Raw genomic sequence first — 11,393 nt, 5'->3', positions numbered from 1 at the left:
TCTCAACACCTCCGAATGAACAAATATTCATGCAACAAAGGGGTAATAAATGATGTTGAATCATCAAAAATTCATCCAAGTCCACGAATTATATGTCCATTTTATTTTTGCTGTTTTATTTTCTTTATTTTAGAGATTTTCTAGGAATTTCTTTTCATACCTGACGGTGCTCAGGGCCTACTCCTATCACTACCCTCAGGGATCACTCCATTAGGCATTATAAATCATTTATGGAACAAAGGATTAAATCTAGATCAGCCTTGTGTAAGACAAGTGCCCAACAACTATATTCCATCCCCCTAGAGAATAATTTTGAAGACTATTTTAAAAATTCTCACTTGTGCATTATCTATAATGAACTGGAAAATACAATTTTAGGTTGTGCCAATGGTGTCCACATCTTTAGATCTCTTATTGTCACACACATTGATGACTTTGAACTCCACCCTATATTCTCTAGTTATTTCAAAAAACAAGGCGGCTTTCAATATGTGGGAGAAAAAAATCTGTAGTTAATCTCATGTTTCATTTGTTCCTTCTTTTGTGACAATAAAAACATTCATGGTCTCATAATGTTTTCACACCTACAAAAGTAGCACCATAACTTAAAAATTACTATTTTGGAGGGATGTGCTCCAAATGGTGGTTAAGGGGTTGAACCTTCCTGGAAATTATCTGCCACCTGAGTCACCATTCAATTCTCTGGCTGGGGCCACGGGATGTGGAGATTCTTAGATTCTGTAGTACTGGGACATGAGGATCGCCCTCGTAGTGCTCAGGGACCTCCAGGGATAGACCCAGTGATACTGGGCTGGACCATGAGATGTCAGATATTGAACCAGAATCAGGAACATCTAAGACGTTTGTTCTAACTCCTATCCTCTCCAAATCCCGAGATGCTTATTTAATAAAGAACTAGCTCCAGGTGATCAGTGAGGTTAGAGTTACTGAGTATGGACCGATCATGATCCTCAAAATCCACTTGAACTATCCTCAAACTTGGCTTTAACTAGTTTACTTTATCTTTTAACTAGCTTGCCTTATTCTAAAATATAGCCATGTAAGAAAATTTCCAGAGATCTCAGACAGAGAAAGATTGCACTCATCTATGGTATATAGAATAACAGAGTGGGAGACTAATACCCAAGAATTGTAGAAATAAGTACCAGGAGGTTGACTCCATGGTTTGGAGGCTGGCCTCACATTCTGGGGAAAGGGCAACGCAGAGAAGGGATCACCAACTATAATGTAGTTGAAGGCCATGCGGGGGAAGGGAGTTGCGGGCTGAATGAGGGCTAGAGACCGAGCACAGTGGCCACTCAACATCTTTATTGCAAACCACAACAGCTAATTAGAGAGAGAGAGAACAGAAGGGAATGCCCTGCCACAGTGGCAGGGTGGGGTGGGGAGAGATGGGTTTGGGGAGGGTGGGAGGGATGATGGGTTTACTGGTGGTGGAGAATGGGCACTGGTGAAGGGATGGGTTCTCGAACCTTGTATGAGGGAAACATGAGCACAAAATTGTATAAATCTGTAACTGTACTCTCACGGTGATTCACTAATAAAAAATAAATAAATAAATAAATAAATAAATAAAAATAAATATGATGATCACATTAGTAATAATAAAAGGGGGAGGCATAGGTTTGGGGTGCCTCAGTGAAAGAACCACCATTTATCACTGGGTTAACTGAGCTGAGATTTCCAGTTAAAGTGCTTTGCTTTTATCTCTTAGAAGAATAAACTTTAACGGCAGTGTTATACAAAGTTAAAAAGCAAAAATTACAATAAAATACAATTCCTTTGTAAAAAATAAAAGAAAGAAAATTTCCAGAGATCATGCCCTACTTTCACTACACGGAATAAAGAAAAGTTTAAAAATTATAATAACATAAAGAAGAATCTATTAAAGTCATCCTTGCCCCCAATTCCTCAGGAAAATCTTTCCATTGTTTGTAATATACAGAACTCATCTAATCCATAGTAGTGGTTTTTTTAAAATATGAATATAAAGATGGGGCTGGAGCGATAGCACAGCGGGTACGGTGTTTGCCTTGCACGCGGCCAATCAGGTTTGATTCCCAGAATCCCATATGGTCCCCCGAGCACTGCCAGAAGTAATTCCTGAGTGCATAAGCCAGGAGTAACCCCTGTGCATCGCTGGCAGTGACCCCCCCCAAAGCAGTATATATATATATATATATATATATATATATATATATATATATATGAATAGAGAGTCCCTTGCCTGCACACCTGGCTGTCTTCCCCAGGGCCCCTCGAAGGGGATGGGCTCCAGCTTCCCTCCCCACCCCGAGCAGAGCTCCTGGTGGCCAAAGACCACTGGAACCTAGCTAAAGCCATGCTTGAGGCCCCTCTCTCCACACTTTGGGACGGGCCTCACGCATGAAGGTACCGGCAGAGGAACCCAGGTGTGTGTAATCCCATCAACGACCAACATCCTGAGACTTAAAAGCAAGCTATCAGAAGCAGTATCTTGTAGCCTACTTCTCCCTCTGTGAGAAACTGGCAAGCTTATGAGAGTTTCCTGCCCACATGGGACAGCCTTGCAAGCCTCCCATGGTGTATTCATATGCTAAATCCAGTAAGAAGCTGGATCCCATTCCCCTGACCCTGAAAGAGCCTCCAGTGCGACATCATTGGAGGGCCGAGTTGAGAGAGACTTCTAAGATCTCAGGGAAGGATGAATGGAGAGGTTACTGAGCCCGCTCGAGAAATCGATGATTAATGGGGATTTTGTGATTTCATCGTGATTTCGTGATATATGAATATGAAGAATTATGCCTCAGAGACCTGGGCCCTACGAAAACAGAATGAGAATGCTACTTGGGTATTCCAAAGAGGAATTGAAAGAGCTATGCTTGGAAATCATGTTTCACCCAAATGAGAGAAGGAATCCAGAGTTCTTTTTCTTTTTTTTTAATTTATTCTTTTGGAATCCAGAGTTCTGACCTCTGTCGACGATCAAGAATCAGGGACACTGTCTCACTTGCCAAGGCATCGAAAATCAGAAGGGCGGGACATGTAATGCAATTTAGAGATGACTGCTGGATTAGAGCTGTTACCAACTGTATTACACAGGACATCAAAAGACCCTGTGGCAGCCCACCTAGGAGATGGTTGAACTTCTTCATCAAGACCCTGAATGGGAACATGAAGACCACTCTCTACCTCTATTGCAGGTTACAGCACCCAAAAAGAGAGAGAACGAAAAAGAATGCCCTGCCACAGAGGCAGGCTGAGGTGGTAGCGAATGGGGTGGGGGTGGTGAGAGGGTTACTGGGATCATTGGTGGAGGAAAATGGGCACTGGTGGAGGGATGGGTAAACGATCACTGTATGACTGAAATGCAAACACAAAAGTTCATAAGTATGTAACTGTACATCACAGTAATTCTCTAATAAAAAAAATTTTTTTAAAAGACACTGAATGAACAGTTTGACGCTCTTCGTGTTCCTGGAGCAAGCAGACACCATTGGGCTACACTAGCATGGAACAAATGGAGACGTTAATGACTCCCACTCAAACAAATCGACAATCAATGGGATGACAAGTGATACTACGGGAAGCATTTAGCTCATCTCTTCTCACCCTAGTCATAAAGATTATAGGGGAGCAGCTCTGGCCAGGAAGAATATATGACTTAACTGAGCTAACTGGTTGACAGTACCATTTTGTGGGAAGCAGCCCTGGCCATGAAGGATATATGACTGAGTTAATGGATTGAAAGAACTACCTGGTCTTTATACAGACACAGAGCTGGAGAATCAGGAGCCAGTACACCCGTGTCTTGTATCCTGTGTCTAAATGATAAGATGCTGATGAGATGCTTTGTTAATGTATGGGAATGCCTTGCTTTCTTGATGTATTGGGATTGGGACTATCTTCCTAATTGGGAATGTTTTCTTGATATATCGTTCTTGTATACTTTTGTTCCTTTGTGAAATGTTTGAAGTTATTTCTGCCTTTGGAATTGTTTATCTTTGAGCTTGCTCCTGAGGCCCTTGTGTCCAGGATGGTTAAATAAACCCTTGGCTGTAAGCCCTTGGGTCAAGCTCTGACCTCCTGCTTCAGCAGAACAGCTCGGCCCCAGCTAGCTGGAATAATAAAGTCTCGGTGTGTGTGTTGCAGTCCCGCTGGACTCTTTGTCTCTCTGAATACTGAGGGGAGGTCTCGATCCTAACAATACAAGTGATACAATTAAATATAAAGAATATCAAATTTTGAGGCTGGAGCAACAATACAGTGAGTGTTTGCTTACACAGAGTCAATGGGGGCTTGATCTCTTACACCCCTTACCTTCTGTTCCTTGGCCCTGTCATCAGGAATGGTTCTTGAGCAGAGAAACAGAAATAAATCCTGAGCACTTCCAGATGTGATAAAAAAAAAAAGCCTGTTGCTATTTTGCCAAAGCAATATTCATTTAAAAAGCAAGGAATTTTGTTTTTGTCTTATCATTTGATGAAACTAGATTGTGAGGCTGTAAATACATAATTTTCAGATTTTTGTTTTCAATCAGGGAGTAAGATGGCTAGCTCTGTTTCTGTTTTTCAGCACCTTCAGTACACATGTAGCTATTAAAAGAGAACTGGATTTGTTTCTGCAAAATATCTCTTTGGCAAGAGTATTACATTTTATTAGTGAAGTAAAATAGCTCTGTTGAAAGAAAATTATTCAGAGAAAATATGAGGAGTGAAAAAGATAGACATGTGTTCGAGCGATAGTACAATGGGTAGGCTGACCTGTATCCGATTCCTCTGCCCCTCTCAGAGAGCCTGGCAAACTACTGAGAGTATCTCGCCCGCATGTCAGAGTCTAGCAAGCTACCCGTGGCGTATTCGATATGCCGAAAACAGTAACAACAAGTTTCACAATGGAGACATTACTGGTGCCCGTTCGAACAAATCAATGAACAACGGGATAACAGTGACACAGTGATGACTGATACAGTGATATGTTCAAGAGAGAACACAGGCTACTCCAGAGTGAGATAATCAATTTTCTTATTTTAGAGGGTCTGGGGGCAGGGAGGGCACATCTATAGGTGCTCAGTGATTCCTCCTGACTCTGTGATCAGGGATGACCCTAGCTTTAGCTTCGTGCTCAGGAATCACTCCACGTGGTGCTTGGGGGATATGTGGTGTCAGGGTTAAATCTGCATCACTTGTGCACAAGGCAAGAGCCATACTCTCTGTACTATCTCCCCACAGCATCAATATTATCTTAATCCAAAATAAGTTTCTTTGGCAAAAGTGTTACCTCAATCCACAAAATACATCTCATTGGTATCATTAATACCTTTTACAATTGGACATTTTGATCGAGGTGAAATGAGATAACTTTGAACTTCAAAACATTAGACATTAACACTTTTGTAATCAGGTAAACCTGGGGCAAAAGAGATAGGATAATAGGTATACCACTTGCCTTGCATGCAGTTCACCCAGGTTTGATCCTCAGCATCCCATATAGTCTCCTGAACCATATGGAGTGATTTCTGAGTGAGCCAAGAGTGATCCCTGTGTACAGAGCTAAGTGAAATACCTAAGCATAGTTGGGTGTGACCCTACCAGAAAAAAAGAACATGTGAGCCAAACTACAATAATTTTTGGAAAAAATTTATGGAAGGGTGGGATGGAAGGGTAAAAGGTGAATTGGTGGAGGGATTCTGACATGGGTGGTGGATGTGGAATTGGAATATTGTTTACCTGAAATTTATAAATTGCAGTGCCTAAATTTTTTAACTTAAAAAAAAACAGAAACAAAGAAAGAAGAGTTTAAAATAGCAAAAGCATGATTTTTTTCCCTTTGGTTTTGGATCACACTCAATTCTTTTCAAGAGTTGCTCTGGAATAACCCCTGACAGTAATTTTGTGATCAAATAAGCTGGAAGCAGTCCACAAAAACTGGGATGTGGCTGCAAAACAAAACAATGCATTGGTGGAGGGAAGTGAACAGTGGTGGAAAGCGATGTTGAAACACTGTATGTCTGAAACCCAATAATGAATAACTATAATTTCATCATGACTAAATAAAAAAATAAATTGTTTTTAAAAGGTGAAGTTTCAGAAATCAGTGACCTCCCACCCTGATGGATTAAGGAAACAAGAGATATCCAAAAAATGACCCTTTTACTCTCCATCCTGTATTACGGTCTACTACCCAGTGCCGGAGGGTTCAACATCCATATGATTTCCTGTAAGCTTTCCAGGGAATTCAGTGCTTTTCTAAATCTAGGAAATGAAACCGTACTGTAAAAACACTATGTCCATTTTACACAGAATGTGCATTCATCTTATCATTCCGGCATTTATTAAAGCATGTTTTTGCTGATTCAGTAGAATATTATATGTGGAGCGTGGTGACAGACACTGGGGCAGATGAGACCCGACCTTGTAAAGCGGCCCAGAAGCAAAGTGTCACAAGAGGGAGTATCTGGGAAAAGTTGGCAAGAACAGGGTGTCAGCCAGGACAGAGTGTTCGGCCTTGAACCTCACTCAACTTCTAGTCACATGAGCCCTAGATACAGAAACTGTCGCGCACACTTAGCAAGTCATGGTAACTGCAGTGTCTAGCCTTGATTGAGATTAGACCAGGGCAAAGCAGAGTTGGAGAGGTGATAGGCCACTACTGCTAAACTTTCTGTGATCTGACCATCCTCTTAAGTGAGACCCCCTATAAAATATGTGTGTATTGGCAATAAAGTGAACAGCCATCAGCTGCTCCTGGAGAGTGTTTCTCCGCGCGCCCGTTCTCCTCTGCCCCATGTCTGCCCCGACCCAGTGCACAACATGTCCGGGCACCGGTGGGAGGAAAACGGTTCCCCAACAATTATATTGTCTGGGTACCCTTAAAAATTTTCAAATACATAAATGTTCCTTCACTTTTTAGACATTTTAGCTACCAAAAGATTTCATAAAAATGTTTAGCTAGGGGCTGAAGCGATAGCACAGTGGGTAGGGCATTTGCCTTGCACCCAGCTGACTCAGGTTCGATTCCCAGCATCCCATATGGTCCCCTGAGCACCGCCAGGAGTAATTCCTGAGTGCAGAGCCAGGAGTAACCCCTGTGTATCACAGTGGCTGGAGACATGGCTTAATGGTAAAGCATGTGCCTTGCGTGCCCAAGACCAGAATACAACCCTACAATGAAAACAGAAAAGCCCTATTTGGGGACTGGGAGACAGCACAGCCAGTAGGGCATTTGCCTTGAAAGAGGCTGACCTGCTTTCTATCTCTGGCACCCAATATAGTGCTTTGAGGTCCACCAGGTGTCACCCTAAGTCAAGCAGGCAGGAGTAAGCCTGAGCAGTGTTGGGTCAAAAAAGATTTTAAAAGTTACTAAGACTGGGGCTGGAGCAATAGCACAGCAGGTAAGGCATTTGCCTTACATGCAGCTGACCCGGGTTTGATTTCCAGCATCCCATATGGTCCCCTGAGCACCGCCAGGGGAAATTCCTGAGTGTAGAGACAGGAGTAACCCCTGTGCATCACCGGGTGTGACCCAAAAAGCAAAAAAAAAAAAAAAAAAAAGCTACTAAAACTGTCCTGTTAGGGGCCAGAAAAAAAACTCAAAGAAGCAGGGGAGTACATAAGTCTTGAAGAAGAAAGTCTGTCTTTGATCTGATTATAACATGCTACCGGGACACAGCCAGGTGCTATTAGTGGCACCAGGCACCACTGGAACCAATCTCACCAGCAGAGGACAGAAGTCTTAGTTCCATACTGCAAGAGGGTTCACTGGGACGCTGAGTATTCCTAGAGACCTGTAAAAAAATAAATGTGCTGCTTCTGATATCTGCAGTCTTAATGACAAAGCAACTCTGAGGGGAAAACAACTGTTTCTCTTTCCTACAGAGGCAATGAGTTATCTGAACTGAAAGGTAGCACCACAAAAGGAAGTCGTAGTTGTGGTGCTGAAATTAAGAATATCTTAAGTTTGGGCAACACGGAAAGAACAGCAGGGAGAAAGAGATTTCACAGTATTTTCAGTGAGAGAAAAAGTTAAGTTTGTGCAATCCCATTAATGAGTGTACATCATGTCGTTATTCCACTGAAGATGGCAAATGTGCAAACAAAACTGGTCACGAGCTGGGGCGAGATCTAGGCATTTACACATGGTAAAGAAATGTTCGTCCAGGGTAGTGGATCTTTTGTGCTCTGATAGACTTCTGAGTCTAAATATTTCCCTGTGGATATACATCTGCCCCAAAAGACAAAATGGTATGACTGTTACTCAAAGGTCAGACATGAGAAAGAGAAAATCCTCTAAGTGGTTTTGTTTAGAGCAAATTCACACTTGTTTATCTATTCACCGCTTTGAATGCAAGAAAGTTTCCCTCACAGTTTACTTAGAGGAGACTGTAAATGAAATAAACATCAGTCATATATATACTTTAGAGCATAGCTCATCTAATCCAGGGATCACGCTGAAGACTGGGAGCCCCTTGGTATGAGCATCTTTTCTAGTTTTCATATAAATTCAGGAACTTATTTCTTTGTAGCTAGGTACCTCGTCCTGAATTGGAAAATGGTCATCCTAGGATGTGTAAAGGTGAATAACCCTGAAGAATATTTGGCTAATGATTCAGCACAAGGGCAGGAGAGATAGCACAGCGGGAAGGGCATTTGCCTTGCACGTGGCCAACCTGCTTTTGATCCGGGCATCCCATATGTTCCCCCAGCACCGCCAGGAGTAATTCCTGAGGGCAGAGCCAGGAGTAACCCCTGAGCATCACTGGGTGTGATCCAAAATGAAAAAAAAGGAATTCAGTAGAGAAGTTCACAATAAGTAAGAACCTTGGAAATTACAGCAATTGGGTGACAGGGTGGCAGGGGTTCTATGTGAAGTTTAGGTCAATTTCTCAAAGTGTCCTTAGTAAGGGATTAGACATAATTATGCATATGCACATACACACAAATGTACATACACAAACCATCTACCTCAGAATCTGTTATGTTAAAAAATCTAAGATGGGGAAGTTGTAAATTCCTACGAATTATCATGAATGAAAACAGACCAAAAAGCTCACTCCTCCCCGCCCTATCCCCTGCCCTTTTCAGTTCTGGGCCTCAGCGGACCCTGCTCAGGGCTTTCTTCTGGCTCTATCCTGGTAGACTTGGGAGACCAAATGGGGTGCTAGGATTCAACCTGGGGGGATTGCTGCATGCAAGCTAAGCATCTTACCCTCTCTACTATTTCTCCAACCCCCCTTTAATTCTTTATAAAAAGGCATAAAAATATTTTAACTTTATATAAGGGTCATGACCCAATGGTGACCAAGAGCACTGGTGACCCAATGGTGACCAAGAGCACTGGTGCCAGTCTTGACAGTGCTCCACTAGGACATGGGAGGCAGGACTCCAACTCACGGCCTCACACATTCTAGCCAGGTGCTCTACTGCTTGAGCTATCTCTCTGGCTCCACTGTTTCCACTAGATTGAATTAGGTTGGGAAGATTTGGTAGTAACAATTCCAAAAGGATCTCAACAAGTTAAATGAAGATATATTCCCCAACCCCCCCCCCCACACACACACACACACTCTTCCTCACTGAAGAAGAATAGGGATTTTTGTTTTGGTTTTCATTTCTGAAAATCTTGACATTCCTACTGCTGTGGGGTGAGAACTCACCCAAGAAGTCTCAAGTGCACTTGTTTGCCCATTGAAGAGCCTTTATTAACCTGTACGGGCTGCAGAGCCTAAGAATGTCTCAATGCAAAGAACAGCTCTAAACCAAAGTCCAAGCAAAGTTTTAAACATTTCTTATTGCACTCTGCCTGGCTACATCAATCAACTTTGTCATTAGCTAAAGCAAGTAAGCACAATTACAGTACAGAAGCCAGACACTCATGGTTAGCCTTGAATAGTTAAAGAATTTTCTACTTGGCAGCTGAAAAAATCAATATGTGATGGCGACATTATTTGGACTCAGGTTTTCTCCGAGCATCTTGTCCCTACATCCTTGGAGTGTCTCATCCTGCTTCCCAGCTGCTAGCAGCCACCTGCTTTTCTGTTAACTTTGGGTCACCACCTTACATTACAAAGTAAAGCTGACCAGGGAAATGAAGAAAAAGGAAACATTTTTCTACATCATGGTATTAAGTCACACAATTTTAATTCTAATTCTTAAAACATGACTGAAAGAGTAATCTGGATAAAGCTCATTTAAAATTAACTTTCAATAAAATTGAATTATAAAGATAGTGGAAGGAGAAGATATAAATATTTATTTAATGAAAAAAATTTAAAGATAATAATTCTTCAATCATATTTTTGGGTTGAAGTGATTGTATAGTAGGTAGGGAATTTGAGTTGTATGTGGTAGATCAGGGTTTTATCCCCAGCATCCCATATGGTCTCTGAGCACTGTCAGTCGTAATTCCTGAATGCAGAGCCAGGAGTAACCCCTGAGCATTGCCAGGGGTGGCCTAAAGAGCAAAAAAAGAAATCATTGTGTTTTCTGTTATTTTCCCTGTGAAGGGAAGAGAGTGGTTCACACACGATAGTACTAGGGGCTAATCCTGGTTCCGTGCTCAGCCATGACTCCCGCCCACATGCAGTGCCAGGAAGCAAGTTGAGGTTGCTCACATGTGCAAGACAAGTCCTTTATCTCCTACACTATCTCACAGTCCTTCATCTTTGTATCTCCAAACAAAATGAGTTAAAATGTTGAATGTAACCTAACCCTGCAAAAGTAAAAGCTGAAAAATCATACTGGATAATGGTTAGCATGATAGTTGGCGTGTTAAACACAGTTGCTCAACTTCAACAATATTGCACCAAGTAAATTTCAGGATTTTATTTTTTTTTTTTTGGCAAATGAAATTTTTGGTCAAAGCATAATTGCAAAGATTAAGTAGAATTATAATGTGATTCTGTGATACTTACATATGCACATAGACATATAATTATGCACACACACATGTGCGCACACTTATTTACCCAGGGCAATCTAATGTAGTTGATTGCAACACTAATCTTTCTGGAATCTAAAACTAAGCTTTGGTTAAAAGTAATCGTAGAATTACTGAAGGTAAAAAAGCAGTTTTGTGAGACACTGATACAAGAGATATGTTCCAGTAAGTATAGCACTGTAGCTCTGTCATCCCATTGTTCATCGATTGGCTCGAGCGGGACCAGTAACATCTCCATTGTGAGACTTGTTGTTACTGATTTTGTTACTGTTTTTGACATACACCATGGGTAGCTTGACAGACTCTGCCGTGCAGGCGGGATACTCTTGGCAGCTTGCCAGGCTCTAAGAGGTATGGAGGAATCAAACCCAGGTCAGCCGCATGCAAGGCAAATGCCCTACCTGCTGAGCTATCGCTCCAGTTCTCCAGTAATTATAGGAAATTTTATTATTCAT

The sequence above is a fragment of the Sorex araneus genome, chromosome 6 (assembly GCF_027595985.1).
Source record: "Sorex araneus isolate mSorAra2 chromosome 6, mSorAra2.pri, whole genome shotgun sequence".
Taxonomy (NCBI): Eukaryota; Metazoa; Chordata; class Mammalia; order Eulipotyphla; family Soricidae; genus Sorex; species Sorex araneus.
This window is presented reverse-complemented; position numbering follows the sequence as displayed.